Here is an 8,374-nt window from a genome sequence, read left to right on the forward strand (position 1 = left end):
TATATATATATATATATATATATGAAAATTGCTAACGAAGATCAAGCAGGCAGTCCTCACCTGGATATCTGTGCCCAAATCCTTCATGCATTTTATTATTTTGTTTTTCCCCACCTGCCTGCATGCATTTTAGAAGCACAATTTGTGTGTTCTGTGCTAACCCCAGTGTCAGCGTGTCTCATGCTACAGGGCTTGCTTAAAAGGCGACCAAAGGGAAAACCCACTAATGAAATCTAAGTGAAGAGAGATATGTAATTAAGACACTCACTCACATGCCTCCTAGCCATTGATGGAGAAGAGATGCACCTGCTGGGCTCATTATCTAAGATGCTTCTCTGTCAGGAATCACCTTGTTGGGTGATTCTGCCACGATCCTTGCTAAGGTGGGTTTGTACGTTCCAGGGTAGGGGCTTGAGGGTTAGAAATGTTAGGTAGGAGGAACAGATAAGAAAGAGACACAGAGGCATAGGAGGGTACCAGGAGGACAGCTCAGCAAATACTGCACGCTGAAATCCGAGTTCTGAGTTCACCCGCATTTATTTTTTATTCAGTTTTATACCCCAATACAAAAAAAAAGAGGAAGAAGGCAAAAGACTACCTCCTCTTCCCTGGTTTTGAGACAGGGTTTCTCTGTATAGCTTTGGAGCCAGTCCTGGCACTAGCTCGGGAAACCAGGCTGGCGTTGAACACACAGAGATCCACCTGTCTCTGCCTCCCAAGTGCTGGGATTAAAGGTGTGCGCCGCCGCCACCACCACCACCCAGTGGGCAAAAGACTGCTTTAAAAACATGATACAAAGGACAACCACAACAGTTACTGCTCCCATACTTGAAACATCAAACCATTAACTCCTGAGTAAAAGTATTTGATGTGAAGACACTCTAGACCAAGTATCGTGCAGGCAGCCACTCCCTAAGTCAAACCTCCTATTTCAAAAGAAGGAGCAGAAGCATGCTTGAATTCTCTGACCTTTGCTTAGGGTGGAGCAGATCCACGTCTGTGGGCCATCTTCATGTCCAGGACACCAAGTAACCACATGCTAGGACAGGATATCTTGTTTTGTAGCCACACCTGTTGTCAACAACTTTGAAAAAGCAAAATAAGCTCGAACTCTCTGACCTTCAGACAAGGTGGAATAGGCTCACATTTCGGGGTTCCCACAGCTCTCTCTGCTGTGGACAACTGCACAGACTCAGGAGAGAGCCAAAGTGCTAAGGCCCTGTCTGAGATGCTGCAGGTCTTCAGTTCCTGTGGCTGGTGCTGCCCCTGGTCAGTTAAAAGGAGGTAACACACCCTACCTTGCCTCATATGGGAAGCTATAATACAAAACGAGGCCCCCAATGGTGTACATGTCCCTCAAAGGGACTGTCCTTCTGCTCCCTTTCCTCTGAGACACACTGATGTGCTGTTTCCTACCAGCTTTTATTATAAAGAACTGTCATCAGTAAGTCCTTGCAAATGCCTTAAACTGGAGAATTTCCCCACAACACAGGAGCCAGGGTCTGAAGTTTTCACAAAAAGGAGCCCACCTCTCAGAGAATGGTTAATAGAAACCACAGGAGGCTTTTGTTTAGAACCATTAGGCCTCAGTCCAGGCTAAAAGGCTAACTGGAGTCAATGCGTATTTATTTGTGTTCTAGTCACCAAGATGTAGCTAACCAGGAAGCTTTTAATCTGATCTTCCAAGAAATCCAGACAAGGCAGCTGATGGCCACATCAAAAGATGACCTTCAGAAGCCTGGTACTGTCTCCAGATCGGTCTTCTACCTAAGGAGCCTCACAAGGAACCTCAGGAGAACAAAGAGCAACCTACTCTCGTCCTTGGTTTCTGCTTCCTTCCGCCTCTTTCTACCCAGAAAACCAGCTTCTGCCTGCCTCACTAGAGCACATTCTACTTCAGTGGTTCCCCACCTGTGGGTCACGACCCCTTGGGAGCTGAATGACCTGTTCACAATGGGTCGAATATCAGATAGCCTGTATATCAGATATTTATATTATGATTCATAACAGTAATAAAATTACAGTTATGAAGTAGCCAGGAAAATAATTTTATGGTTGGGGGTCAGTACAACATGAGGGTTACAGCATTAGGAAGGTTGAGAACCATGGCTCTGCTTTATGGCATGAAGCTCTTTAACACCCTTAAAGTAAATTGTTGGAATTTAGTCCCTTGAGGAGGAGTGCTACCCACCCGTCAGGGTACTTGAGTAGCCCCAGGTGGGACATCCTGAATCTCAGTACCCTCATTGCCATACACATTGAAGTGCTGCTCTTAGAAATGTATTCCTTTGCCACTTGTGGAGGTACACACTTGTGAGCCTAGAATTCAGGAGACTGAGACAGGAGGATCACAAATTTGAGGCTAGTCTGGGTTACATAGTCAGTTTCAGACTAGATTGACCTATGCAGACAGGGAAAAAGTAAAGAAATACATTGTATTGAGTCCTGTACAGTCCTTTGTAAAGTTTTTGCGGCCCAACAAACCTCTCCACCAACACAATGATCCAAATCAGACCAAATTAAACCAAATTAGAAAAAGCCCAGGGTTAATGGTTGCCAGCGCTCCTGGGTGGCCCTCCTGGAAAATAAGCTGAAGGGAAAAGAGAACCAGGAAGACCACATGCCCGGCCTCTGGGGGCAGCTTAAATAGCTTGTGGAAGTGGTCTTGATCCTCCCTGAGGAGGGGGTCACCTTTTGGCAGGCTTTTTTGGAGGTGGAGTCTGGACTGGGGCAACTCCCAGGGGAGGGGCCCGGGATGGAAAGTTCCACTCAAACATTTTAGAATGGATGCCAGCAGCTGGGGTGAAGCACCCAACCAAACATCCTTCACAGTGAAACAGAAACAAACAAAAACCAGTTCTCTGCAAAGGAAAAAAGAACAACAAAACAAAAGGTAAAAGTAGAAGTTGTAATGGATTTGCTGCGAGTCCCCGGCAGCTTGCTGCGGGACCCCAAAAGCAGCCAGTCCCAAGTACAGACAGCATATGAGACTACACAGCAGGTCTCCATGTGGCGGCCGTGGGTGAGATTTGCCGGCAGAAAGATGGAAGACGGATAGGCACACCATACAGAATGGAATTGGATATTTATTTAGTGGTTTGTGGAAGGGAGGGGAGAAGGGAAGAAGAGTTTCCCAGAAGACAAAAGCTACAAAGGAATGGGGGACTCTCCAGCATCACTTCTCACCTGAACTAGAGGCCCTGGAGGCTCACAACACCTCAGCTTTCCTGGAAGAACCTAGTCTTCTTACATCTTTACCCCCAGAAACTCTCTTTGTTTGTTTATGATTTTGAGAAAGACTCTCACTGTATAGCTCATGCTACCCTATAGTTCAGTCCCCAATCCTATCTCAGCCTCCCCAAAATTAAGATTGTAGGTGTGTAGTGTACCTCTCTCTATGCCCAAGTTCTTTCCTTGCTTGCTTCCCTCCACCACCATGCTCTTTTTGGTAGGAGGGGAATCTAGGGTTCAAATCCAAGGTCTTATACATTCTAGGCCAGCTCTTTACCACTGGGGTATATCCCTGGCCCTGGTTGTTGGGTTTTTGTTGTTATTGTATTTTTTCCCCTTTCAATTATGTGTTTTTTCATAGAGAACAGTGAGTGTTCTGCTATGACCAAAATCAAGAGGTCCTGATGACTTTCCCTTCTGAGAAAGACCTAAAGCTAGCCACATTCTTCCTCACTATGTAATATACCAGCCTATAAGCTCCAATTCCCTCCAACCTTGAACTCAAAATGGCTTTCATAAAAGAAAACTGTTTTTGTTGTTTGAGAATAGAGTGTGTATCCTAGGCTGGTCTCAAAGTCATGATCCTCCTGCCTCAGCCTACTAAGTGCTGGGGTTACAGACATGTGTCACCTCATCTGGTTTATAGACAAAACTGTTAGTGTTTATGCTTAGTTTAATCTGAAGGTGGAACAGACTGTGGCATAGTTTAGTGGTACATGTGCTTAGCATGTTTGAGACTCTAGGTTCCATCCTCATTACCAAATGAAAGCAAATTGCCTTGAGTTGGGTGATAACAAGACTTGATGAACCACAAGGATGCACAGTTAGACTGTGCCCACTGTCCAGATGAATCGCAAGCATTCACAGACTGTGCCCACTGTTCAGATGAACCGCAAGCATTCACAGACTGTGCCCACTGTCCAGATGAACTCAAGCGTGTGCTCTTTCTTAGTCATGATACATTATAAATAATACATCACCATCCTGAGCTGTGGGCTTCCAAGTTTAAGGCTTGTATTTCTTTTAAAGTATTTAGTTTTTAATCCTGGGGCGAGGTGTAATGTGTGTGCATGTGAGTGTAGCTGCCTGGATTCGGGTCCTCTGGAAGAGCACTCTGTGAGTGTAGGCCCTGAATTCGGGTCTCAGGAAGAGCAAGCACTCTGTGAGTGTAGGCGCTGGATTCGTGTCTCCGGAAGAGTACTACATACTTCTGACTACTGAGCATCTCTCTGACCGCCTCCCCCCACCCCAGAAATTGTATTTATAATAAATTTCCTGAGGCTACTGACTATTGGCAAATTACTTTTAAAAACCATCAGTATTTTTCTTAGCTTATTTTTATTTTATTTTATTTGTTTGGTTGGTTTTGTTTTCTGAAACAGGGTTTCTTTGTGTGGCCCCGGCTGTCCTGGAACTCCATGCAGACAGTATTTTTCTTAGTTTATGATGACAGCTGTCTCTCCTTCTTAATTAAGTGGCTCTCAAATGTTATGAGCCCCCGGAGAGCTTATTCAAACGGATCTGTAGCCAAGGACAGTGTCCAATGGCTGTCATCTCGACTTTTGGGAGGTGGAAACAGGACGGTCAGTCATTCAAGGCCGGATGAACCTTGGCAACACAGAAATTTCAAGGTCAACCCTGGAGTTCTGTTTGGTGTTCTGTCAACTTGACCCAATCTAGGGTCATCTGGGAAGAGGGAGCCTCAGCTGAGAAAAGGCTTTCACCAGATTGGCCTGTAAGCGACCCTGCAGGACATTTTCTTCATTAATGATTGATGTGGGAGGGCCCAGCCTGCTTAGTGTAGTAGTACCAACCCTGGAAAGGTTGTCCTGGGTCTAGCTAGCATTTGCCTCCTCAGATGCTTGGTGGCCTTGGCAGGACCAGCTCTGGGACGGTCTGTGGCAACTGAGTGGCAGCGAGGGGCTCAGTGACCTAGCCTGGGTCACTGAATTTACGGCCCACCCAGACTGCAGAAACATGTGAGCAGAGCCTCTCCTTCCAGGCTTCTCTGTACCTCTGCGGTGACACAACTGTGCCCTGGCCACCATACTCTATAAACAACACAGCCAAAACACCGCAGGGTGAGAATTTTAGGAACCGGGAAACTGTGGAAAGAAAATGTGTTTGGCCAAGGGCTGATGCCTCCCCATCAGCAGCATCATGCTGAAAGCCGCTGTCCCCAGCCATGCACACGAGGCCCAAGAGCAAAGGCCAGGAGCTAGGGATTTGAGGACCATGGCTGACAGCAAGTCAGAACTGTCTCTGCTTTTGCACATGGGCCTGCCTGGGCTCCTGGCTCCTGCCACGTTATCTCTCAATCCAGAGCAGCTTGGTGAGGTGTCACTGTCCTATCTAAGACAATTAGAGAATACACTGTTCCTTTCTAGGTCGTCCTAGATCAAGCAGAAGCATCTGGCCTTTTGTGCCAACCAGGTCTTCAGGCCAAGTTTTACGGATGGCTGGAGGGTAGGTGACGTCTTGCTCACTGACCTGAGGGGGAGATTACCGCTCATTATACTTTCAGGGCTGTGAGAAAGACATTCCTACAAGTGCAGTGGGGTAGGTCTTCCCGGCTCACTGACAGCGTGGGTGTGTTTTTATGGTGTTTTCCTGGATTAATTGACTCTTTGACGGGATGGGATAAAATCTGACAGAGCTAGCCCGTGCAGCCAAGCAGGAGTAACCTATCTAGTGTTTTGTGGCTGGAGTAGAAGGTAGTGATGAGTGGAAGTGGGCCAGGGGGAACCTTCCTGGGGCCACAGCAGACAGCAGTTGGAACCCCACCTCTGCAGGAGGTCAGAGGAGTGCAGGAGCTCCTGCTAGAGAATCTGCCTTCTCACACCGCCCACCAGGCGTACAAGGAGGAGGTGACACTGACTTCCGACCCACCTGGTGGTGATAAGGTCTTCCCCAGAGAGGAGGTCCTTACCGACATTCAGGTCACCATTCAGGGCCCTGAGGAGAATCCCTGTGCCTGAGGTCTGTTCAGTATGAAGCTCCTACCCGGCAAAGACTTTCCTGCCTCCCCACCCAAGGCTACTGTCTAAGACCTTCCAGCCAAATGTGGGCGCCAGGGGTGAGATCCGTGCCAATGTGTTCAAGAGGAACTGGATGGCTGAGGTGGGCATCGGATATGTGCTGCTGACCAAGTGCCTACTGGGGCACCCTAACCCCGAGTTGGCACTCAGGAAGGTGGGCGCTGCTTGGAGAACTACAAAGAGTAGGTTGCCAGTGGTCTACCCAGTACGCAAGCAGTACCAGCACCTGGAGGGCTGAGGCTACCTGGGACCTCAGCACGGCTATAGCCTCTCCCACTGACCTTATGACCCCAGTGGTCTAGGAGAAGCCAAAGATCCCATGGCAGCATGCAGGCTCAGGCCAGCAAGATAATTAAGCAGTCAAGAAAATGTCAGACAGGAGGCCGGCACTGCAGAGACTAGTGGGCTCTCCCTTCCTTCCTTCCTTCCTTCCTTCCTTCCTTCCTTCCTTCCTTCCTTCCTTCCTTCTGTTCTGTCCCCTCCCACGGTGTCTAAGTTATTTAATTTGCAGCGGGGTGGGAGAAGAGGAGCACCCGAACCTGGATTCGTTTTTCTAAATAAAGCTGGAAAAGAAGATAAACAACTAAGTACAGAACTAGCTTGTAAAACAGAGGAAACCAGTAGCCAAGTTTTAGCTCGGAGGGAGTCAAGAGCTGGTCTCTGATTGACAGGTCTCCCTGAGCAGCTCTTGCTCACGTGGTACATATGGCCCTGCCCCTCCTGTAGTTACTACCCAGTGTCCCCCTTGTCTGGTACTAGACTGTAGGCGGAAAGAACCTGAAGAACTCAGCTTGGCTCAGGTGTGCAGCTTGGGTCAGCCCAGCTCCAAAGACAATCAAGCCCATCCAGAAGAGAAGCTGACAAGAGAGGCAGCTCTGCCTCGGCTGGTTCCTCCAGGGGCAGATTTGAATCTCGGATTTGAGTATTTGTTTGTCTGGGAAGAAACATGGGATGGTTAACCTTGACTGTCAGCTTGATGGGATATAGAACCCCCATGGAAACAAATCTCTGAGCACGTCTGGGAAGACCGTCTAAATAAGGGTAACTGAGGCCAGCAGACCCACTCTAGATGCAGGTAGTGTCGTTCTGCGGGTTGGGGTCCCAGACGGAACAAAATGGGGAAGACGCGCATGTATCCCTGCTTCCTGCCTGGATGCAATGTGACCGTCTGCCGTCTGCTCCTGCTTCTGGCGCCAGATCCCTTTCATGATAGACTGCACCCTTCAACCATAATCCAAAATAAACCCTGTCTTGCGTAAGTTGCTTCTGACAGGCATTTTATCACGACAACGAGACCAAGCGGTAAAACAATGCGCAATCCGGCCTTACCATCTTCATTTCCCTCTATTACCGGCTGAGACTCTTTCTATGCCAAGTCTCACACAAAAGGCAAAGAAGCCTGATGTATCCGCCCATACACGACGGCCAGCCTCCCTGTAGCGAGTAATCCAAAGGCAAATGGAAGGCATTGCTTTGAATCTTGAGTAGAAGGAAGCAATCATGAGAGTAAGAGGCCACAGACACCAGCAGCTGCAAAATGCAAAGAAACAATGAACTCAGACTCTTCAGAGGCAGGCTGCTTTGCTGACATGCTGGTTTCAGCCCAGCAAAACTGATGCTGAACTTCTGGCCTCCAAGTATACTGAATAAAAGAAACAAAAAACCAAAACGGCAAGCAGTTCCTGGCCCAGAATACTCTGGTGAAAGTGTCTGACTGGCAACACGAATTGCTACTGGTGTTGAGGGAAACTTCATGACTATTTCCAGAGTGGGATGGTCTAAGAGATCCCGATATATTTTTACCTTCCTTTTACAGCTGTGTTTTGGCTGACTTTCTTTTTAGATTTGGAGTATGAAATGAGAATGTTTTTTGTCAGAGTCAGAAATTCATATTCTTGCAACCCAGGTGTAAGGCCAACAAAAGGATAACATCAAAGAGCTGAAGAGACATAGCAAGTATTCAGATGCACCGGTGAACTTGCCCAGCAACTCTGTCTTCTTTCTTGCACACACGCACAGTAAATAAGGAACCACAAGAAGCTATGCTGTGCTTGTCTGTTCCTGGTTCACATGAAGGAAGGATGCCCACACCCACACAGATAAAC

At 47.7% G+C, this 8,374-nt stretch overlaps 1 pseudogene; it reads left to right on the plus strand.

Annotated features, from left to right (window-relative positions):
- The first annotated feature begins 5,951 nt into the window (after positions 1-5,951).
- On the plus strand, positions 5,952-6,571 carry LOC113458099 (annotated as a pseudogene).
- Positions 6,572-8,374: the final 1,803 nt, after the last annotated feature.

Source organism: Microtus ochrogaster, unplaced genomic scaffold (genome assembly GCF_000317375.1).
Source record: "Microtus ochrogaster isolate Prairie Vole_2 unplaced genomic scaffold, MicOch1.0 UNK3, whole genome shotgun sequence".
NCBI classification, from domain to species: domain Eukaryota; kingdom Metazoa; phylum Chordata; class Mammalia; order Rodentia; family Cricetidae; genus Microtus; species Microtus ochrogaster.